Source organism: Phasianus colchicus, chromosome 4 (genome assembly GCF_987193195.1).
Source record: "Phasianus colchicus chromosome 4, bPhaCol1.hap1.1, whole genome shotgun sequence".
Classification (NCBI taxonomy): domain Eukaryota; kingdom Metazoa; phylum Chordata; class Aves; order Galliformes; family Phasianidae; genus Phasianus; species Phasianus colchicus.
Genome location: NC_143439.1, coordinates 53,754,898 through 53,780,514, shown reverse-complemented (window position 1 = coordinate 53,780,514; position 25,617 = coordinate 53,754,898). Strand labels below are relative to the sequence as shown.

The following is a 25,617-nucleotide window of genomic DNA, read 5'->3' as shown; positions in this document are numbered from 1 at the left end:
CTCTAATCAATAAGCAGGTTTTTTCCTTTTACTTTATAGATTTAAGTAGATTTCATATTGTCTTTTCTTTGAAAGTATGTATATAACCAAAATGTTATAAAGATAAGAGAAACTCATTAAAATGGACAGCAAACTACTTTTATCTTTCGTCTTCAACACCTTCTTCTTCCTAATGTAAATTCATAATCCCTTCATTTTAAAAATAAATAAATAACTAAATACAATTGGAGAGGTTCTGTTTAAATCACAATAACTTAGATCTGAATTATACCAGTTAATGCTTCAATTCTGTTATTAAATATTTTATAAGTATCTTAGCACTATTTCCAGAAAAGGTAGTGCAGTTGTGCTACTTATGAAATTCAGAATTATTATCACTTCAACTTGCTGAGGCCAAATAAATAAGATAAATAGCATCAATGATGTTTGTTTTACGTGAATAAAATAATTCAAAATTAACCCCTGTGACTTTCTAAAATTTAAATCTTCAAGCAGTATCCTGAAACAGCATTAATTTACAAAATAAATATAATTAATTAATAAAATACCCCACCACATGCTTATTCTCTGTGTTCTCTGTAACATGGTCAGGGACTCGTTCTTTTATTACTCCTATTTTAATAAGTAGCTTCAGCTGATGAAATACTGTGTATGAAGAAATCTGCATTTTAAAAATAATACCACTAAAGGATTCCATATGTCCAGCCTCAGTGTCACTTAAAGTAGTTTGTGTAAATGTCTTGCCTTGCCTTGCCTGTGTTTGTGCAACACAACTATTGTCATGAAGTTCTTGTTACTAAGTTGAAGGAAGAATAATCCCTAATGCTTTTTGAACACTGCTACAATTTTCAAATGACCTTGCTTTGGAATCTCAAGTGTTTATCTGCCGTTTTACATGGAACTGACATCTACTCCTCTTCAGTTATCTTGTTTCCTAACTGGAATTATCCATTGAGTCAAAACTATCATCTCAAGTCTAAGTTCAATCTTGCCATTGAATTTCAGACAGATAATAATATGATTAAATTCTAAGTCAAATCTTGTCAACAGATTTATTTGTAATGAAGGTGAAGTGGAAAATAAAACTAACTAACAATATACATCTATGTTCGCCATATGAAATGATAACCCATATTTCAGGTGAAAAATTGTTCCAATATCTGATAAAACTCTAAGTCTATAACTTAAGTTTCAGTTCAACATTGATTTAAATGTGACAGTTTTCACTCTGTTGGTTAAAAAAGGTCATTCCAAGAGACTGCGAACCCCTTAACCCACAGCATTATGGAAATTGTTACAATTTTTAAAAATCTGCAGTTACAGAAAACCTTGGACATTTGATATGTTGTTTCTTTTTATTACTATTATTTTTTTTCATTGGATGTTCACCATAAAAAAATATGTTAACACTACATTGAACGCTCTCCTGTAGGAGGCAATCTGTATCTGTCCATTTAAATAAGAAAGTGGTTATTAGCAAGGCTATAAAGCTACAAAAAAACATTTATTATATTAATACATTGGTCTTTGAATACTGCGTGATGGTGCAACATCTGTCACAGATTCATTTGTGCACCGATAGGTGAAGAATGGTGGGTGTTTTGGCAGCAGACCCTCATATGACATCCACCGAAGAGCAGATATAATAAAGGAAGAAGAAAATCAGCAAGGGCTTGTGTTGATAACTTTCCCACAATGGAAATAAACTTCTCTTTGTTGACTCTGTTATACAGTTCTGCACTATTCATTGCCACTTTTGAAGCTGTTTCCTGATGTGAATTCCTACATAAAAAAATTAGTACAATAATTCAAAATGCAACTTGTTCTTAACTGGTAGGTGTGAAATGATTTCTATCTTTTTATAGCTCTAAGGAGGCAAACTAATACAGCATGACTAATAGACCAGATGATGTTTTATTTTCCAATTCTTCAATTACAATTCTGCAAGGTATTCTTAATATTTATCTGATTAATGTTAAAGAGAGATAGGTACAAAGTGTGATTGTACTAAAATATAATAAAATACCTTAATTAAATTGCACTTAAAATATAGAAGATTGTTAAAATTATCACTGGATTCCTTATATTCATCAGTCTTTAACAGCTACATATGTAAGAGGAAAAAAAATCAATTTTGTATCCTTGGATAATATTTGCAAGCAGAACAAGCAAATACTCATTTAAAAATAGCTCTGATACCCAACACAAGCAGTGGTAAAAGGCTTGACTTTACGCAACATTGATGTGAGATACAAATACAGCTTTTGGTAAAATTAAGGTATCATGAGATTCTTTGTATTTATGTTTTACAGTGATCACAATTTTTTATTTACTGTACTAGAACCAGAGGATTTCATTCACTTTTTTTGCAATTTACTGCAAGAAAATGGATCATGATGTTTACAAAGACAATAATGAGTTGATGTGGAACTCATAATCCTAGTAAAATATCCTAGCTGTGCATTTCAATAACCAGTACTTTACAGTTAGATGTTATAATCTAGCTGATTAAAATGCTGATAGAAAACCACAAATTAGTAAGTAAAATCATGAAAGGTGTGGGCCTGGGACTATCTGAAGCACCATGGAAGAAAATTATCAAAACCACTACATAAATTCAGAAATTTTAACATGAACAACTCCCATGCAGCAGTGCATATAGGAATCCCAATGACTATTAGGAGCGGTTTATGAAGTTTTTCACAAACCCGTGTGACCAAGAAAGAGAAAACTGAAAACGTCCGGCCTCAGTAGTTGACTGAAGTCCTGTAGATGAAACTGAAGTGAAGCTTCTCATCATATTGAGATTTTCTTACAAACCATAGAAATGGTCAAATTGAAGTGACAGCATTCACAGTATTTTGCTCTTTGCCCTAACAGGTGAACAACAATAGTTTTAAAAGTTTCATATCCCATCTGATTTGGTTATAAAGAAACTTTTAGTGGGACTTCACATACCACTGTCTATACTAATTTAGCTTTACAAATTCAATTAACATCCTGATTCAAGCTTATATGGTTTAAGAGCATTATTTTAGGAAATATATTTGTCATGGTTTTATGATTTTGGGTTATCAGTATTCTACATCGTAACATCATGTAATGTACTGGGGGTTTGACTGTGGATGCTCAAGTTCCGGGTGCCTGTCTGGAAGAGAAGGGGGCTTTGCAGTCAGTGAGGAAATGTAACTCCCAGCAACATCACCTGATGTTCTCTTCTTCACCTGCGCTTCTCCATCTGCTCTCTTCTCCATCTGCTTTTTCTTCATCGGCTCAACTGGACTGCACTTCTCACCTCAGCGTTGTGGTGAGGCCTATCCACCTTTCACCCACATTCTCTCTCTCTCATTATATTTTGCTGATACTATATTTAGTAAATTAGTTTGTTTCACCTCAGATGGTTGCCGCTGCTTTCAATTATTTTGGGGTCCCCTGTTTCCCTTTTCTGGAGGCGCAGATCTGCGGATCCCTCCACCATGCTAGTCACGGAACCGGGCCAAACCAGCCCGTAAACCATTGACAATATTCTAGAAAAATTCATTATAGTAAATAAGCACAAAGATGAAAATTACGCTGCATTTAGTCAAGATAGTGAAAATAGTTGTCTTTCAACTGCATACATCTATCTCGTCTGCAACATTACAGTCCTTCCAGAGTGGAAGAAGACATATATATATTCCTTACCTACATAATTATACAGTGGTAGTCACGGGACTAGAGAGGATAGAATTACTTCAAGATAAAACTAAAAAAAAAAAAAAAAAAAGCTAGAAATAAAATTGTAATGAATGCAACAGTAAGGGTCTCTGCTACATTTCTAGAAGAAAAATGGATTTGCCACAGAAAGCTGTTTGAAATTCCAAAAGCCAGAAGTTAGCTGTTCGGTTTAAGCTTGTGTTCTGCTGCAAAATTCCTCTACAATGTTGGTAAGTCACCTGTCCTGCCATCTATGCCTTTCATTATCTATCATGTGGTAGTAATAATGCTGATTTACTTCACAGGATCACTGTGAAGATTAATTAGATTCCTCAAAAAGCAAGTGCCTCCACACTACAGCACACAAATATGTTTTTCCTCTAACACAGGCTGTTAATTATCTGCAAAACTGTGCTTAGCAAACGTTTGATTTTAAACTTTGTAGATAAGGTTATGGATTTTTTTTTGGTGTTTTCTGTTCTAAATCCCCCCCCCTTTTTTTTTTTTTTTTTGTTCTTCTTTCTCCTCGCATACTGTAAAGCAAAGCAATTTCTAATGCTAGCTTGCATTTCTGTATAACTTTAAATTAACTTTTAATTAGACTGAATATTGACCTAGTGGCTATATTGTACCTTAATAATCTTTGCATGTAATCTGTTAAACATTTATAAATTTCATGAAGGTGAAGCAACATATATAAATTTACAGAATTGTGTGAGAGCAGTAATAAATGTTCTAACTTTTATAGTATGGTTAATTATCAAATTATAGAGAGCTTTTGAGCAATTTATTTGTTGAATGCAAGAGAAAATCAATATATTGGGAAGTACCATTATGTGTCTCAATATATTGTTATCTTTCTGGCTTAGTATCTGAAGTTCTTTGGGGGTTTATTTTTTACAGTAGATTCTGATCTAGCAAATATATAACTTGAAGCAGGAGACAGTCTCCATAGCACAGTTAAAAATCACATAGAATACAGTCATGTATAGAGTACATGCAGTGTCCTAAGAATGTGGAAAGACCAATGTTCATTTGCTACCCTAACAGAATTTTTAAAATATAATTACCTTTTTGTTGACTACCTCTAACTACAGTGTCCATTTAGTACGTCTCTTGTTATTGATTTCAGATGTGGGAACTCACAGGTTTTGTTGGTGACATTTATTTATATCAGCTGAGGAGATAAAATTGTTCAAGGGATAAAATAGTTCTCACTTCTATTCACAGCTAAGCATCTGGTCCACCCAAACTAAATGTTATCATATGTGTATGTTGTCATCTAGCGTGTCTCTTCAAGTATATCTAAAGATAGCAAGCTGATAAATGTGAGATATATAAATCCCAAAGTTTTTTTGATCTGTTTTGCCAAGAAGAGTCAATTAGTTTTCCAACAAAATTAGTTTGCATTTTTGTATTACTGAAGTGGGATTTTTTTCTTTGGTATTCTGGCAGGATCTTACCAATCATTAGATATACTTGAATCTTGAAGAAGACCATTCTAGTGAGCTAAAAGGTCTTATTTAATGTCATGCTTCTGAATATATGTATGCTTAACATTGGGGAAAAAAATTGAAACTACAATGAGTAACCAAGCACACTATTTTTATTTGTATAACATTTCAAATGCATGCTTTTTAAAAACAGAATTCATTATGAATATTAGCTTTAGTATGACATGAAACTGGATAATCCTAAGAACCTGAAAAATTGTATATAGAGACTATTCTGAAACATCTTAATACGATATGGTAACAAAAGCAAACTTTTCAGTGGTTCCTGCTCTTTAGGCAAGAATGATATTCCCCAAAAATATTTTTCATAATCCAATTAGTCTTTCAGTGCACTCTACATAGAAGCTTCTACTCTGGAAAGCATAATCTTTATTGAGGTATGGTACTTCGTAATTTATTCATATTTGCAGTTGTGAGTTTCTCAGATATCATTCAGTCATATCTCAGCTCTCATTAAATAGGAAGTGTTTCTGAATGTTCTACAGCTCTCTGGAAAACAAATGATAAGCTTTTAAATCATTTTACAATCATCCCAGTGCAAACATAGATACCATATTTTTTTGTGACATTTCATAGCACTCAGTCTGATGTTATAGTAATAATAGCAGATACATGTAACAAATGCATTACATTTTCAAAAATTCAGAAGAAAGAGGAAATTCCTAGCTAGATAATGTGGACTCCAGGGCTAGGAGGGAGACCACTTTTTTTTTTTTTTTTCTTAAACATTTATAAATTATGCATTTAAGTCCTACAGATAGGAATGAATAGTGATAAAAATGTATTCTTTCAGAAAAGGTATTCATGTGACTTGGGTCAGATAATTTAAAAAAGGCATTGTGACCTAATTGTAAGGTCTGTTTCCATTTCTTCCACTCCTCTCCAAACAATAAGCACACATAACTCTAATTTTGGAATACTTCATCACATTTGTAGAAGGATTATACTGCAATTTACACTACTAAAAACTGTACAAAATAATTAGATATAATTAATTAATTAATTTTTAAACACAGAATTTGCTCAAATGGATAAATGAATAAAATAACCTTTTTTAATTCATTGTGGTTTGAGTGAAGTCTTGTGCCTTATATTAGATAATGACTTAAGCTTGGGTTTTTTATTTGTTTGTTTCTGTTTTCATTTTGTAAGTTGCCTTGTTTTTAGAGCAGTTGGCTATTACAGCAAGCTATAATTGTGCTTTACTTGCAGTAATGTACAATATAATTTTTAAAGGAAACTAGTCTTCATTATAATTATCTTTGTAGCTCTGAAAAGAAAACAATATCTATTCTAGCCACGCAGCACTGAAGAGTCTATCTACCATGGAATATCTGAAATTAAGAAGGACTCCAACAACAAAAAAAGATTATGCTTAAGGAAACTATTTTGAAATCTTTAATAAAATATAAAAAATAAGGAAAACTCATAATTAAATGTATACATTTTACTGTCTTTTCTTGAATTGGATCCATAGTTGTGTGTTATGCTTCTATATTTCATTCAAAGTTGTTTCATTAGTAAGTCATTATGTGTAGTACACTCTTTCCCAGCAAATTAATAAGCTTTAAAAATGTCTGTTCTAATTTTAAGGAGTCTCTAGAATTCTTATTACAGCTTGAATTACATATCAGAAGAAATTTTTATATATAGTCCTTGAGAATACTAAGTTGAATACTATACAATACAGGAAAAAAACTTGTATATATTTTTCCGTATGTTTAAAATCAATGAAGTCTATAATTACAACATCAACATAGTTTTCTATCATTTCATACAATTTTTTTTTTCCATATTTGTTACATAGTTGCTTACATTTATTGGCTACTATTTTAAAAAGATCATCAGAATACTGTACAGCATTTCATTTTTCATTATTCTTTAGTAAAACGAAAACATGTCTCTTTGTTTACTCTGAATGGAGACAAATTTTTGACAATTTCAGAATGACAGGTGACATGTTCAGAAAGTTATAAGCGACTGAAGAGTTAGACTATGCTGGCTTCTGTTGCCTAAGGTCATCAAATAATAAGCAGAAATTATTCAGCATGAATTAAGTTAGTCCTCTGCTTGTACTCTGACCTGGCTATGGTATAAGACGTATTGACATAACCGGCGTACTTCAGAATTAATACAGGTTTACTCACTTTTCATTTAAGTAAGGCCAAGTTTAACTGCTTTCTAAATACACTGAAAGTAGTCATTCATTTGTTCCCTAAATCACTGGCTACTCTTAACTGTATTACTGATCTCAAACACAACCCTTATTTCTGTCAATACCTACTGTGTGAGAACAAAGCAGTAAACTGACTCTGCTAAGTAAATCCTGGGCATTTAACTTTAGAATTATGTTTTCCATTCCTTACTTAATCTGATTCAATTACTTACACATGTTCACAATGAAAAGAGAGGTCAGTCCTCAGCATGCATGTCGATTGATAAAAGCCACCATGTCTTCAGTAAATGAGCAGTACTTTGCATATTCTAAGATGGAAAAAAAATGATAGCTTTCTTTTAAATATGTTCATTTAAATATGTAAGTACTAGTTACATATATAAAAATACTGTAGTACTGAGAAGTTTTATTTGTTGAGAAAATTTGTATAGACGTAGTTACACACAGGCCTCAAATAATATATGAAAATTCTTGTTAGTTTACTGATTGGAAATGTTACAAAAAAAAAAAAAAAAAAATCTCTTCGAAAGCATTCCTTCCTGAATCAAGGTACCAAAACATACTTTTAAAGATTATCAGCATTGATTCTCCCAAAATATATTGTTTCAGGCACAAGGATCATGGGTAATTTGGGAAGAATTAAAGGACAAAATATTGCTCCCAACACATCACTGTACAGATACACTGTCTTTTAGCTCATTTGCTCTAGCATATTCTTTCTCAACATTGCAAGCCACAATTGTCACACATGTTGTTTGTTTAACAACTTCTTGTTATCAGAAATTAGATTCAGCAGTGGGAGAAGAGACAACTGTTTGGCTCTTTATTTTGTTTTGTATTTGTATTCTCCCAGTTTGTGTTGTTCTACATTTTTAGAGAAGGATGCCAAATAGTTATTAACTATCATTACCTCTCAACTTACAAGCTGAAGCTATGGTCAGTAATATGTGCGCATCTTATACAAGATCATTCCTTGATATAAATTCTGGCAAAGCCCAGACTTTATGAGCAAGTTGGGTGCTAATGCTATATTCCTCTCTTACTTTCAACTCTGCCAAAAGCCAGCATCTGCTCCCATATAGGGTGTTGACAGTTAAAGCATTTTTCCATTGTGTTCTGACTCTGCCGAGACCTGGCATCTGCTCACAAATAGAGGTGTTGACAGTTTGAGCTCTAGCACTTTCCCTTTGTGCATCAACTCTGTGGAAATTTGGCATCTGCTCACACACGCAAGTTTTGACAGCACAAACTGCAGTCTAACACTAAGTTACTCCACTGTAGGGGAACACGTGTAGTCACAGGTTTGGAAGGAGACTTTCTCATAACATCGAATCATGAGAGATCAGACAGAGTAGTAGGCATAGGGCTTGGAATGTTTTTATTTTTATTGCTTGTTTTGATGTTATTGTTTTTGTTTGTTTGGGGTTTTTCTTTTTTTGTGCAGTAAAAGTCTTGATATATTTTGTCAATGGACTATATGGATAATTTTTCCTTTATAATAAGTGCCAGGAGAAATTAACCAGCATACAAAAATCTCACAAGATATCCTTTTCTCCATGACATAGGCAGTTGCAGTGGTTAGTAATTCATTGAGATCATTCTTATTTCCTTTTAAGTGCATTGTTTCTCTCAGAAATTATCTTGAATCCTCTGCCATTTTCAAGGTCTTAACAACCTTTTCTTTACATTTTAAGTACAGAATAATTATTGCTTGGAGACAGAACTGACAATGCATGTTAATACATGTAGCAAGCTAGTAAGAATACGTTAGGTAACAGCATTATCTTTTTTATTGCTGAGCATCAACTAAGGCCATCTGCTGTAAAAGAAGCAGGCTAAATTGTAGTTCAGTGTTTTTAACATGCATTTAATCTGCCCTCTGATATGAAAGCAGGGTTAAAGATTCTACACTGACTTTTAGGATAAGCAGAAAAAGAACAACTCAATCAGTTATCCTACATTTTCTGTTTTGCTCCAGTAAGAACAGCAGATGATTGTTCTTACAAATAATTATACTGAGATTTATTTCTATAATAAAGTGTGCTATTAATTATCCAAAGCAATCTGAAAGGATCTTAGATCTTTTAGTTGTTGAATATTGAGAATAAAAGGAATTTTGTTTTCTTAAATTATTTCATATGAACCAAATGTTAAACTGAAAAAGAAAATCAAATAGTTGTTTTTTATAGTAATGAAATTTAGAAAATCAAACAGTTTTAACTACTTCATATATATTTGTCCTAATTTCAAATGAAATATGATTCAACTTCAGCGTGCACAAAAATACGATGAAATTTGAACCTAGACAATCTTGGATAGACATATTTTGACTTAGAATTGGAACAGCTGAATTACAGTTACTACAGTGTTAAAGAAGCATGATTATACTATACATGAGAACAGATAACACTAAAGAAACAAGTAATGAATGTGGGTTTTAAATATGGCATGGTTTGAAAGCTTTATAATAGGTAGTTTTGTAAACAGATAATGTGATTTAGTTGTCTGCTGGCCTAGTTCCACAATCTTAAGTTTTTATGATGCAGCATATGAAAAATAAATGTCAAGATTATACATTGCAATTTCCTGCCATAAGTTATATTCTTCTGTATTGGTATATTTAACTACAGAACTATATCTGTCTGAAGTTATGGATATGAAATGCACACATACATGTGTATTTATATCTTATGCAGATGATATATGTTTGTATATGAACCTAAGCAGTTTCCATTTTCAGAACTCGATAACTTTTTGTGTATGGATTTGTAAACAGAAAAACCCTTTAAGTCTGCTTCCACCAAGTTTCATTTGCATGTACTCCCTCCACCAGATAGTGTTAAGATGGGTTAAAATGAAAATTTTCAGTCAGGAATTCTGTGCTTCTTTCATTGCTGTAATTTCAGTCTGCACCTCGCATCAGACGTTGGTGTGTTAACTGCTACGCACAGAGAGATGATTCAAGTGATGTCTAGTCAGCCACCAAAGAACTGGATGGTTGCCTGGAGACTAACTTTCAGTGTTCTGAATCTGTCTCCTTAAATAGGAAAGAAAATCCTACGCAGCTCACTTTAAAGAATGTACTAAGCAGCCAGACAGGCACTTGTCAGGTTTGAGTCAAGGTTTACTGCATCCTGAAATTACTTACAAGTATTAACCAGAGCATAAGAGCTTTCACGTGTTCACTAAGTTCACCTCTTACCTTCCTAAATGAGTTCACAGATTTAGAGTTGAAATGAAATATTTTGATGGCTGTGGTACATCTCGCTTCATTTTTTGCCTCTCCAGCATTCCACTGACACCAGAAATCTCTATCCCATCTTCTTTTTGCATGTCATAGGATAATTCAGATTGGAAGAGACCTGAGGTGGCCAAGCACTACACCTTCATGCTGTAGTGTCACCTGTGTCACCTGTGAAAACAGCATCAGGTTCAGAATAGGCAATTATTCTTACTGGTCAGTATCCAACAGGCAATCATTCCTCCTACAGTTCTGAACATTCTGAATCACACTCATTTCATAAAACTTAGCAAATTTAGACTTCAAGGACTCTATACGGAAACATAGCTTTGTACAGCACAGCATTACAAAAGATGTATTTTTGTAGATGATCTCTAAAGCTACAGGCAAGCCACAAGTGAGGTTTTTCAAACTACTTCACTGATTAGGTTGATTTTCACTGATTTAATTGAATTGATATTGATTTGAGTTTAGCCAAATTACCTCTAAAAGCATTTGTTTACATGAATAGCACAAGTCTTTTGAATGTATACCAACTTAGTCATTAAATACCAACTAAATCATTAAATCATTAAACAAGAACAGCCATAACATCATGACCCATGACTAATAAAGTTACCAGTCTGTCTCAGTGTCACCGTTAGTCAGCTAATGTGGATGTCTGTAGACACAGTGCAGAACATTTCAGAAAGTGAGGAAAGCCAGTAATGTCCTCACAGTAGTTTATACAAATGTGTTGTAAGTTTTCCTTTGTTTATCAATTATAACAAAGATTTAATTTTTTATATTTTTATTTTTGTGGCTGCTAATGTAGGCTACTAAACATAACTTTTTTATTACTAGAAAAAGCCATAATCTTATTGATTTGACATTTATAGATGTTTCTTAGCCTGAAGTGATTTTGGATGTTTTGTCTGTTTTTAACAAATAGCTAGCCTGACTATTGCCAAATCTGTGTGAATACTATTAATGCTAAAGACCTCATAAACTAAGCAGTCATTATATATTAGACAATAGCCCTTTAAATCAACTGAGATAGGAAGAGGCTATTAGACAGCTTTGAAACACAGCCTCATCTAAGTGTTTCTGCTCTGGCAGGGGGATTGGACTAGACGATCTTCTGAGATACCTTCCAATCCCTGACATTCTGTGATTCTTTGATTCTGTGAAATTTCAGCTGAAATTAGTGAGAAGGAAAAAAATTGTCATAAGGAAATGTGCAATGAAGAAGACCAAAGACTGAGAAGAAAGGAGTGCCTACCTACAGTTTTGGGATCTTGTGAAGAGTATGGTGTTCTGCTGATTGGCTGGATAACATTCTCAGAGAAGCATGCTGCTCACGACAAGACACAGAAGAACAATGGAAGTGTGAGCCCAATGCCAAAGGGGGAAGAAAAAAAAAAGAAATTACTTTGCATTAATTTTATTAATTAAACATTTATATATTGATTAGGACCATAATTATTGTATCATTGTAATACTGTTGCATTTTGATTGGATTGATAGGATTTTACCTATACAGGTAATACATTATTGGATGCATATGTATAAGTGCAATATCTGCCCATAGCAGATATTAAGTATAGATCTTAAGTATAACACCCTAATTGTCTAGTATGTCTGTTTTGCCAGCAATAGCAGTTTGTGTAATTTTTTATTATTCTAATGGCAAATATGTAGACTTTACATTTAGGAGGAGGGAGTAGCTCTAAAAGGGATCTTTCAGGTGCAAAAAAAGGCTGCTTTTTTTTTTTTTTTTTTTTTTTTTTTTAATGAAACCATATCAATCTGTTTGACAGGAATTTGCCATGCAGAAAATTATAAGCCACAGAAACTTAAGATGGTACTGCCTGCAGGCAAAGATTCTTGTTTGAAAAAGGGTCTCATTTTTTGGAGAAGTGAGAAGTTATATGCTGAATAACACTGCTAAATACATAAAGATGGAGTCATAGTTACTCCATCTGAAATCTGTCTGAAGGCTTGGACTGGATATTCTGATTTCATAAACAATGGTTTCTTATCTTCGATGTTCTTATATGATATTAAGCTCTTAAAATGTTTTCCTGGATTTATTACACAATAATAGTGAAATTTTTGACTGTTGATTTTATGACACCATGATCCGACATTCAAATCTTTCTTGCTTTCCAGCCTCTAATTAAAATCAGTGAGAAACTTTTACTTCAAACATTTAGTTAATGGGAGTAATGTAGGAAAGGAGCTCAAGGGCATTTAAAGTTGTGCATATGAAATTAGTGTGTGGTTTTCACCATAATTTTCTTTCTTCTCACATTTAAGCTGTGAAATGGGAATCTTTGTATTATCTTATTGTAGAAAAATATGGTTAAAAATGAAGTCATGTTTCAAGTAGCTATCATTCGGAAGAAAAATCTATATTCAGAGCAGAATAGGAATAGCAAATAATTTATATAAGAAAATGATGGTATTCTTTTGAGAGAAGTGAAGAAACTGTATGCTATCCCTGCTAGCTGGTCTCCATTGTTCCTTCAAATAAGACTGCAGTTTGATTTTAATCACTCTGTTAAACTGATCAAAGTTAAACTAATTTTCATTTTTTGACTATTCTTGAATTCTGTCATTTTAATATTCTTTTTTTTCACTTTCTTACAAATCTCCTTGTTTTCTTTTCTGAAATTCTGTAAACATTCAGAATAGTAGATTAGGCTCCACTTATCTGTTTGTCTTTATTATCAGTACATATTCAGATTTCTATCTGCAGTATGTTTTCTGGTTTATTTTCTGATCCATTTTTTTCCTTCTGTATCCTCTAGTATACTCTGATCTTCCAAACTTTCATGTCCTTTGCCTTCTATAAATCTTTCTATTTGGTCCTGTGTATTTTCCCACAAGCATTATAGTTTCAGTGTCAAATACCCTGAAATCTTTGTTGTAACTTATTCCAGCTTCTGCATTTATTTATTTGTTTGTTTGTTTGTTTATAGCTATTTTTTGTGCATTCTTGTGGTGGTTTCACCGTGGTGGACAACTGAACTCCACCACGCTGCTATCTCATTCTCCCATTCTTAAAGGAAGGGAAGTGGGAGAAAATGTGGTTGGAAAAAAAAAAGTGAAGGATGATTTAATAAAAAGGAAAAGAAATTGAAATAAATATTATAAGAAAGAAAAACAAAAACAACAACAACAGCACAACATACACACACACGCACACAAAGAAAAAAAAAAAAGAACAAACAAGTACATAAAACAGTTATTCTCTATTTCCCACCAGCAAGTGATGTTCAGACAAGTCTTGAGAAGCAGGGCCATAATACATAGCGTTTTTTTTTGGAAGAGAACTAACATTTTCATAATGAGAGCCTCCCCTTTTCCTTCTATGATGCCATCACTGAGTACATGTGGGGAGAGCAGTGGATGTTGTGTACCTTGACTTCAGCAGGGCTATTGACACAGTATCCCATAAATTCCTTGTTATGAAACTTAGAAAATGTGGGATAGATGAGTGGAAGGTGAGGTGGATTGAGAACACTCAGAGTGCTACCATCAGTGGCGCAGAGTCTGGTTGGAGGCCTGTAAATAGTGGTGTTCCCCAGTGACTTGTCCTGGGTTCAAAATCTTCATCAACGATCTGGACAAATGGATAGAGTCCACCCACAGCAAGTTTGCTGATGCTAGAGAGCTGGGAGGAGTTGCTGACACTGGAAGGCTGTGCTACCATTCAACAAGACCTGGACAGAATGGAGAGTTGGGCAAGGATGAACCTGATGAGATTTAACAAGAACAAGCGTAGAGATTTGTCATGGTTTTATGATTTTTGGTTATCAGTATTCCACATCATAACATCATGTAGTGCACTGGGAGTTAAAGAGTTAATACTCCAGTTCCAGGCAGCTGTCCAGAAGAAAAGTACGACATACTCCAGAACACTTTGCGTTCAGAGAAGAGAGATAACCCCTGGCAAGGTCACCTGATGTCCCTTTCTTCCTTTGGCTCTCCTCCCTGCTGCTCACCCCAACTGTGCATTTCTTTACCTCTGCAAAAGGTGAGCCCTTCAGTTCTCAGACACTCTTTCTATCATTATATTTGATTTATTAGCTTCAATTCTAATTATATTGTATTAAAGTGTGTTGTCTTGCATTCCAATAATATATTTAGTAAATTAGTTTGTTTCTTCTCAGATTGTTGCCGCTGTTTTTAATTATTCTGGGTCCCCTGTTTCCCTATTCCAGAGGCATGGATCTGCGGTCACCTCCACTCCACAAGCCACAGAACTGGGCCAAACCAGCCCATAAACTGTTGACAAGATTTGAACCTGGGGAGGAATAACTGCATACAACAATACAGGGTACAGGATGATCTGCTGGAGAGGAGATCTGTGGAGAAGGACATGGGTGTTATGGTCAACAATGAATTGGCCATGAGCCAGTAGTTTGCCCTTGTGGCCAAGAATGCCAGTGGTATCCTGGGATGCAGTAAAAACAGCATGGCCAGCATGGCAACGGAGGTGATCCTCCCCACTCTACTCTGCCCATGTGAAGCCACATTTAGAGTACTGTGCCCGGTTCTGGGCTCTCCAGTTCAAAAAAGGCAGGGATCTCTGAGAAGGAGTTCAGTGGAGGGCCATAAAGATGATTAAGGGCCTGGAGCGCCTCCCATACAAGAAAAGGCTGAGTAATATGGGTCTATTCAGCCTGGGGAAAAGAAGACTGAGAGGGGATCTGATTAATGTTTATACTATCTAAAGGGAGGTAGGAAGCAAATAGATGAGGCCGAGGTCTTCTTAGTGGTATGTAGTGACAGGAAAAGGAGCAATGGGAAGTTCCTTACAAACATGCAGAATAACTTCCTTACGATAAGGGTGACGGAGTGCTGGAACAGGTTGCCCAGGGAGGTTGTGGGTTCTGCTCCTATGGAGATATTCAAGACCCATCTGGACACTTATCTATGTGACCTATTGTAGAGTACCTGTTTTAGCAGAATGATCACATGTGATGATGTCTTGAAATCCCAACCCCTGCAATTCTGTGATCCTTCTTTCCCAGATTTTATAGCTGAATATTTAATTACATGGTATGGAATATTCCTTTGTTTAGTTTAGGTCAGCCGTCCTGGTGATCCCCTGCAATCCCTCACCCCTATTATATTCCGAGGGTTTTTGAGAGAGTCTTGATACTGTGAGAGTGCTGCTCAGAAACAGACAAAACAAACAAGGTTTAACAAAAGCAAGTGTAGAGTCTTTCTCCTAGGGAGGAATAATTGCATGCACCGGTACAGGTTGGGGGATGACCTGCTGGAGAGGAGCTCTGCGGAGAGGGACCTGGGTGTCCTGGTGGACGACAGGTTGGCCATGAGCCAGCAGTGTGCACTTGTGGCCAAAAAGGCCAATGGCATTCTGGGGTGCATTAAAAAGAGCGTGGCCAGCAGGTCGAGGGAGGTGATCCTCCCCCTCTACTCTGCCCTGGTAAGGCCTCATCTGGAGTACTGTGTCCAGTTCTGGGCTCCTCAGTACAAAAAAGACAGGGATCTCTTGGAAAGAGTCCAGCGGAGAGCCACAAAGATGGTGAAGGGCCTGGAGCATCTCCCCTATGAAGAAAGGCTAAGTGAACTGGGTCTGTTTAGCCTTGAGAAGAGAAGACTGAGAGGGGACCTGATCCAGGTCTATAAATATCTAAGGTGTGGAGGGCAGAGTGGTGAGGCCAGACTCTTTTCTGCAATTCTGCAATGTGTGGAGACAGGACAAGGGGAAATGGCCAGAAGCTGGAGCATAGGAAGTTCCGCACAAATGTGCGCAAGAACTTCTTTACGGTGAGGGTGACAGAGCACTGGAACAGGCTGCCCAGGGAGGTTGTGGAGTCTCCTTCTCTGGAGATATTCAAGACCCGCCTGGACGCCTACCTGTGCGACCTGGTGTAGGGAGCCTGCTTTGGCAGGGGGGTTGGACTCGATGATCTCTGGAGGTCCCTTCCAACCCCTACGATTCTGTGATTCTGTGATTCTGTGAAACATTGGTGTGATACTAATGCTGGTTCTGCTACAAGTGGACTGCTATATGGACTGCTGTGGGGAGAGTTAACACCATCCCAACCAGACCCAGTACATTCTTTTCTTGTATAATCATATTCCAAAATTTATTGGCATTTATTGGGTATTTTTTCTTACTTCTTAATTTCTGCTTTAATGTCTTTGCATTTCAGACAGATTTGTGTAATGTGTTTTGCTTCCTCTGAATCTGTATTTATTATAATTCTCCTTTAGTAACATTTTTTTGGTTTTGTTTTTTCCCCTCAAATTGGCTGTAGTCTCCATTCTGTGTTTCTCTCAGATTTGAACTGAAGACAGAACAAAATGCATGAAGTATTTTTTTTTTTTTTAGATGTAGCTATATAAGAGGAATATCATTGGTGTAAGAATTTCAAAATCCATATTATTTCTTGGGGCTTTGCTTTCTTGGAATATGGCCTTGTTTCTCTTTGTTATGCTAATAAATTGCACACTGTATTTCATGTGTTGACTTTGTATTTCTGCCACTACTACAACTCATTTAGTGTTCAAAAATCTGTCAGCCCTGAGTTCTGGCTTGCAGAGAGCTTTTCAGAGCCTGGATAATAAATAATGACACATGATTTACATTTTGATTGAAGGATCCAGCTCGATATATTCTCCTGTGAATGCCAATTGGTATGATCTGGCAGGAAAGCTGGTCAGTATTTCACCTCCATTCATCTGACTTGCCTGAAGACAAATGTTTCATAAAACATATTACTTCCTAAAGAGAAAAGGTCAGTCAGAATACTAAGGACATTTTCAAGGACATCTTCACCTCTGCCACTTCTTGTTGTTAGTGAAGCACATCTTCTACAACACTCCCCATGCAGTGCAGATGAAATGCAATTTGTAATGTCACACTTTTGATTTTCAGTGCATCCAACGTCTATGTTCTTCTTTACTTCCAAAACTGTTGAACAACTTCTCTATCCTGATGGGAACATTGTACTTGAAATAGAAATACTGCAAATACCAGATACATTATATCATTTTGTTCTTTGTCACGCCTCATATCTATCTTCCTCAGCCTTTTTTTCACCGTAATGCATTGAAAAGTTTTTCTCATTGAATTGTTATTATTTTCTCACTGAAGATTTTATGACTTATTCTCCTTTACTTAGTTTTAAATTATTCGAATCTATGTATTAATGACCACATCAAAGTGAGCAGAAAATGTATACTATTAGAAGTTTGCCCTTTGAAAAGGTACCCCTGACAAGGCACCTATGGAATCACAGTTGTAAGATAAATATCCTGTTTTCAATCAGTGAACTTGTTCTCGGTTTCTCTGTTGATGGTTACTTTGGAGTAATATTTCATTACTCTATGTATACTTTATTTCTTTTTCATTCTCTGATCATTTTTGTCTTTCCTTTTTTTCTTTCACAACTTAAATTCAGAATCACTGTATTGGACACAGTAATGTGTGGATAAAAGTGCCTAATAACACCTTGTATATTGGGAACCTAAATGTTGAGTTTGATGAGGTCCATTTCTCCAGTATATTATTGGATAGATCAAGAAATTTCAGGAATGAAGATGTGTAGGCTTCTTGTCTTGTTAGGAAACACTTTGGAATAAGGCTTTTGACATTCTAGATTTTGACAGCAAAATATGTTTGTATGAATTTTATTTTTCATCTTCTGGCATTGCAATTTTTGTACAGATTATAAGAAATAGCACAAGCTGATTGTTCAAGGGTCTTCACAGAATTTGCTCAGTAAATTAGAGAAAATGAAACATCAATTGGTTCATTTCTTTCAGAGTAAATGTGCCTCAATGACACCTTACTCCGTGGAACTCCCTCTAAAGAGTATCATGAAGAAAATCTGCTGAGTTCACTGACTGTAACATAATATCTTAATACTTTCTACTTCTGTCAGAACTGTAGAGTAAGAAGTTGTAAATCTGATATGAAATGAATCCATTTCTCCTCATGTATTGACGACATAATCATCGTAAAATTCTAAAAATAATGGTAAGGTAGCAATGACAGTTGATTAGTTAAATTAACTTTATTAGGTAATGATGATATTTTATCTGATTTCTCCAGAACAAAATATGTGCCTTTTAACCATGTTATTTGATAAAAATATATAATTATTTTACTTTCCCTTTTTGCATATCATTCGCATGAACACAATAATTCCCTTCCCACTTCAACTGTTGTTGTTTCTTTCAGCTCTCTCTTCTTTTTATGCTTTGTAAGGAATTTATGCTGTAGAAATATAGGATGCCTCCTGCAATGTGGATGGGCAAGGTCAGCATGCTCAGAAAGCTCAGGGAAGAATGACTGGAGTGACTGTCCATTCCTACTGCAAAGAAAGCCAAACAATACAGAGGGAAAAGGAGGATGTCCCTGAATTAATCAAAAGAGTTTAAATGTCTTCTTGAGTCAGCCAGCATGGAGACAGAAGTGGAGGGGGCAAGTGGCTTAACTGAATATAAGGTATAAAGATTAAACAACCAACAAAAGAAGAGAAGGCTCCAGGGAGAAACCTCACTACGACGTTCTTATATTTAAATGGAGAATATAAACAGGAGGCAAATTAACTTTTTACACGAGTAGATTTTTATAGGACAAGAGGGGATGTTTTTAAACTAAAGAAAAGGAGATTTAGACTAGATGTCAGGACAAAAATTTTTAATTGTGAGGGTGGTGAGGGCTGGAATGGGCTTCCCAGAGAAGTTGTGGATGTCCCATTCCTGGAGGTGTTAAATGCTGTCTCGCTCTGATTTACAGAAGACAGGTTCTTTGAATATATGTATACCTGATGGCATGATTAAGACACAAAGGGTCAAATGTCACCCCAACCAGTTTCTCCATCAGAAGAGGGATAGCCAGCAGGAACAGGGAGGTGATTGTCCCTCTCTACTCTGCCCTCATGAGGCCCCATCTGGAGTAGTGTGTCCAGTTCTGGGGCCCCCAATACAAGAAAGACAAGGAGCTGTTGGAGAGGGTACAGAGGAGGGCCACAGGGATGATTAAAGGGCTGGAGCACCTCCTCTACGAAGACAGGCTGAGGGAGCTGGGCATGTTCAATCTGCAGAAGAGAAGGCTGCAGGGTGATCTTATTGCAGCCTTCCAGTACCAAAATGGAGCCTACAAACAGGAGGGGAGTCAACTCTTTACAAGGGTAGATAATGGCAGAAGAAGGAGAAATGGTTTCAAGTTGAAGGAGGGAAGATTTATGTTGGATGTCAGGGGGAAGTTCTTTACAGAGAGAGTGGTGACGTGCTGGAACAGGCTGCCCAGAGAGGTTGTGGATGCCCTGTCCCTGGAAGTATTCAAGGACAGGTTGGATGGAGCCCTGGGCAGCCTGGTCTAATATTAGATATGGAGGTTCTGCCTGCAGCAGGGGGGCCAGAGCTTGATGATCCTTGAGGTCCCTTCCAACCCAAGCCATTCTATGATTCTATGATTACAAATCCTGGTCATTTAGGGAGATGGGGAACGGAATGCAGTGATAGAAAAGATAGGAAATAAAAGCAAGTATTTGTAGGAAGTAAGAGAGAGAGTCACTAGTATGGATTCCAGCAGTTGCTTGTAGTTCAGATGTTGATCTTCAGGACAGTGATTATGACTATGTTTTACAATGACAGTACAAACTTATTTGTACTGCCCATAATGGTTGAGTCAGCTCTTTTTTGGAGTAACAGCTGCTTGTTTTTTGGATTTCAGTGGGAACTCCTTTGTTCTCATCTTCCAGGCCTTACCAGCAGATAAGAGGGAGCAGAGAGGCACCCATTTGTATCTTGCCTTCACAGGATGCAATGAATGGTATTATACCCCCACCTCCTGTGCCAAACTGAAATTATTTGCACAGGCCAGATCTTCCACCAGTAAACATTCCCTTCTGAAGGCAAACAGCTCCAAAGAAATGCTTTCAAATGTAAAACTGTCCATAAAGTCATGCTGACTGCTACATGGTGATATCCACCTCTCGTCTCCTGAATAAGTCAGAATCTTATAGCAAGAAATGCCTCAGAAAACAAGGTTTTGCCAAAGACAAAGAAAAGTTCAGAGAAAGGCCAGATTGGATGAGGCCCTGGGCAATCTGATCTAGTGCTTAATCAAGTGGTTGGTCGGCAACCCTGACTGCAGCAGGGGTGTTGGAACTAGATGATCTTTGAGGGTTCTTCCAACTCAGGCCATTCCTTGATTCTGTGAAAATGAATTTGAAGAGAACTATGGTTTTGAGCTGATTTTAAGCCATGTATTCCTCCCAGAGATGGAGGAAACACAGCATCATAACAGTGAGATGAGCAATGAGAATCACATTTGTATTGTTATTCACCTATATATGGCTATTGATAGGCTCTGCTGAGTGCACTTTTTACTTGTATTGTGATTTAAGGACATCTTGTACAATGTAAAATTCAGAAAATTAAATTTGCTACTAAAATTTAAAGCCACCACATTAAACCTTCCACCCCTTTGGTTTTAAAACAACTAGACAATACTCTGAGCAACTACCCTGCTTGAAATTTTCTTCCAAATTTTCTTCATATGATGTTCATGGAGTTTGACAGTTTGACACTGTGAACTTCAGTCTCAGAAAGAGATCATCAAACTCTAGTCAATGACATGTTTAGTGTGGTGCAACACAGTTTTCTCCAAGACTCTAAGAGCCAGTGTCAGTTCTTATATCAGAATTTTAAAGTAGTCAGGGTTAACCACTGAAATTCTAGAGATCTGAAATACATTGCTGCTTTACCAACCTCGAATTTTTAATTCATCTCAAAAAAGGTAGAACATCCTCTGAAGCATAAGGTTCTGAAATAATTTTGCAGTGTGAAAGGTCAGCATTTATTTTTAAAAATAAGCTTCTAACCCTATGATTAAGCAGAGAATCATGTGGCCACTAATACTGAATATCCAGAAAACAAACAAAAAACATCTATTATTTTCTAAAAGTAATAATAATAATTGAAAACAAACAATATGCAAACAAAAAGCATTTAAACAAGTGTCCTTGTTTCAGCTATTACAGATATAGCAGGCATTATAAAATTGAACTCTTGGGTTATTCTTCCCTAAGCAAAAGAAAACCCGTATGTGGGATTGCTTTTACTCAAGAGCCTGGGTGCACTTAGCAGGCAATACAAAAGGATGGGGAAGTTCAGTGTGTGTGTTAAGCAGAAAAGAGTTAAGAAAACTAAGAATGAATTTTTTTGGAATTGACCAAAGCATAGCAGTGACAGAACCATACAAGCACAACAGTGCTGGAATCAGTGTTAGTGTCAGCATCCAACAATCCAGTGCTGCAGACCATTTCTCTTGCCCTGAAAAACTCTTAATGACAGATGAAACCCAAATTCATCAACCGAATGAACACAGTGAACACTTCTGAAGTACAACCTACAGACTAAGGGAATTATATCTGTGTGTATTTATCAAAAGATAGGAAAGGTGATGGTAACTAATTGGAATATATTAGAAAATATAGGACCTGGGCATGATGTAAATGGTATGGATAAACTGGTGGATATTATCTCAATTCTGGTTGAAATAGAGTCAGTTTTATCATAGTGGTTAGGTTTACTTTTATCTGACTTTAGACAAATATCATGAGCCTCAGTAATTGTTCTTCTCCTAGTCGATGTAAATCTCGTAAGTAAAATCAATTGAAATATAGTCGTTTAATTTAACTTTATCATAGATAACTGTTCACATTTCTAATTGAAAAAAAAAATGTTTTTTTTTTTTTCTGTTTCTTTTATTGCTTTCATTTGAATTTATACAGTTTCAAAAATTATTTTAGAAGTTATGTCCATTGTTCTTGGAGTAAAAGAAAATCTATTCAGTTTTTTGTTTGTTTCTCACTCATACTTCATCCTTTTGAAATCTATCTGCATTTTTTAAAGTATCATTATCTCTACTTCACAGTAAGGAGAGCCAATAATGCCCCCGCTGCAATCCCATCATGCAGTGTTGCATGCTCATACATCTTCATCTACCCATTTTTACACATCCTTCCTCTACTTATTTATGCCTATCACCCTCACAACTTCTCCCTCCAAACACTGGGAATTAAACTTCCTAGTATGATACTTTTTTATTAAATGCTTCAAGAATGAGTGAAATAGTTAATGTTGAACTGTAAAATCTCCTGGTTTCTGCATCATGTGAAATAAGAAGAACAAAGAATTATGGCATCTGGTCCTTTACTTCCTTAGGCAAATGTCTCTTTAGGTAACGCTTTGTCACTTGAATTTTGAAGATTTTCCTTGAAATCACAGCATCTAAAAACTTGCAAACTTTGGATTTATTTTCATTCTTAGAGTAAAAGACAAAGCCAACATCCGATAACTCTTTTGGAATCTCCTATACTTGCTTTTTCTGTATCATGTGGGAATATACTTTTGGAATCACATTCTGAAACACACAGGTAAAAGTATTATTATTATTATTTTTTTTAAAGAACCCAACTTAAAGCATAATCAGTTATATATTGTTATCATGATGCTCAGGATTGCTTAAGAAATAGATGAAAAAAATCTAAAAAATATAAGCAATGCTGAAAGACTCATATAATAGAGGTTTTTACAATCCTACAGTGCTTTTCATGGCTGTATAAACAAGAGATTATGGACTGACATTAGATTTGAGAACTGCGATCAGACTTTTTTTTCTGAGCAAAACTGTGTGGAAGAAGAATAATACAGTTTCTATGTCTTTTTGCTAAAACACTTTTTTTGGTTTGGTTTTCTTAATCTGGTTACAAAATTGGCCTAAACTGGTCCAACCAGAATATTTATTTGAATGCATTGTGTGATCAGTTTTCGGTCGACACTGTAACAGGATAGTGTTCAGGGATCTGTTAGCTTCCTGCTAAAAACACATCTATGTTCACACACATAAATCTGAATTTTAATATCCTGATGCAGTTTTGATCTAAAAGAGAACAGAAAGATTGGATTTTTTTTTTCCAGTTGCAATGTTCTGACTGACCACCAACTAGCTTGGTAAGCAGAATAAACCTTCCTTCAGGTGTACGTCAGTATCTAGAAGGCACCAGAGAATACAGTAAATCAGTTTGCAGAGCAGAAAGCAATGGTCAACTTCTCTACCTGAGCATCGGTAATCAAATTCTATTCAACTCTCTATGGATTTTGAGAGAGAGATAAATATTTATTATTTATGTCTTAAAGATATAAGCAGGTCCAATTAGAAACAGAATGTACTTTACCCTGAACAGATTTAAACTTTTTAAAAAGTAATTAATTCAGAGCAGTCTTGATCTAGTTCTCATTTGTCTGTCATTGATATAGAGTAGGTAGGTAAGTAAGATGGGTGGATCTGTAGGAATATAAATCTTAATTTATACCAGTGCCTCAGGGAACACCAGGAAGATCTTGATAATTGTTCTGATTATTTTTATCTTAATATATTGTGCTAACAGGCCATATTTTGAGCTGCTAAATATGTCTTGACTTTTAAATCTATTAAATTGAATAGCATTTTTTTTTACATTAATATCTTGTTACTTTAATTATAGTTCATGAAAAAAACAGAGAGGTAAACATACATAGAAAAAAAAAAGAACAAAAAGAGAATAATAAAAAAATTCCTCCTCATCTGGCAGACAGTTTTTTACATTCTCCATGTCACTCCTTTTCCTATTGGGTATCCCCCTCTGACAGATATTGACAGACTGACTAAGTCCAGATAGAGCTTTGAATCTACTGATGTAGATTTTTTTTTTTTCCAGCAGAAATTCTGGGCAATGGTGAAATCTACTCATAACATTTTATGAATAGTTCATTACACAAATTCCAGCAGAATTAATTGAAATATATTCTATGGGAAAAATTTACTTCACTTCACTTTATAGTCCAGTTACTGTGGACCCACTCCCTGTTTTCCTGTGCTTGTGCTCCTCTAGACTGTGTCATGTATATTTACTTCTCAAGACCTTTACTGTTTCACCCTGCATAACTGTAAAATTGTGGTTGTACAATACAAACAAAATAGCCACATCCATCTATCCACTGGATTAGAAAATTAGATGCTATATTTAAAGCAACTGATGAATGTAGGTCAAAAAAGTTAAGAAGAAAACAAGTCTCACAAGTGTTAATTCTGAGGCCAGGATAGTAGCAACAGCAATACCATGTAGCAGTTCTACAGAGTAAGAAAAAGAACATAAAAATGCATTAAATTTGAAGACACCATACTGAAACATAGAAAGAAATTGATCAAGACAAAATGCTATCAGATTTCTTTTGGGGAGTTTGATACCTGGTGTTCATAACATTTGATGAATGTATCATACACATTGCCATAATGAAATAAGAAAAAAAATCAACATCGTTATTGCTATAAAAGCAAAATAAATCAAATAGATTTTAAATTGCAATTAAGCAGACTGCATACATCCAAAAGTTTTCATAATTATCCCTTGTATATCAAGAGGAGACTGAATTACAGCCTTTCAGAATCTATAGGGGGCCATAAGAAAGATGGGGACAGACTCTTTAGCAGCATGTGTTATGATAGGACAAGGAAAGATTGTTTCAAACTAGAATGGGAAGATTTAAATGGATATAAGGAAAAAAATATATATTATTAGAGTAATGAAGATCTGGAGCACATTACCCAGAGATGTGGATGATGCCTTGTTCCTAGAGATATTCAAGGTCAGACTGGATGGGGCTCTGAGCAAACTGATTTAGCTGTAGATGTCCCTTTTCATTTACAGGGAAGTTCAACTAGATCTGAATCTTTAAAGGTTCTTTCCAACTCGAGCGATTCCATGATTCTGTGATAATCTTGGTTGAGTCAATATATAGTCTTGCCAAATTAGTGTCAGCTGTACTTTTCTTAAAAAAAAAAAAAAAAAAAAAAAAAAAAAAAAAAAAAGTGTTAGTTAAAACCAGTTTGGTAATCAGATTTAAAATATTTTTTTCTTAAAAAGTTGTGACAAATTTTCTACATAGTTCTTTACTGTGAGTTTTTTAAG

The 25,617-nt window shown here is 35.3% G+C and overlaps 1 long non-coding RNA gene across 1 annotated transcript; it reads right to left on the bottom strand.

Moving 5' to 3' along the window:
- Positions 1-5,486: 5,486 nt before the first annotated feature.
- LOC149918260 (uncharacterized) lies at positions 5,487-25,409 on the bottom strand. Its single transcript, XR_016466484.1, has 5 exons — positions 25,254-25,409; positions 11,889-11,960; positions 10,589-10,798; positions 7,599-7,694; positions 5,487-5,699 (listed from the first exon to the last, which is right to left on the bottom strand). It is a non-coding gene; the product is annotated as an uncharacterized LOC149918260 (long non-coding RNA).
- Positions 25,410-25,617: the final 208 nt, after the last annotated feature.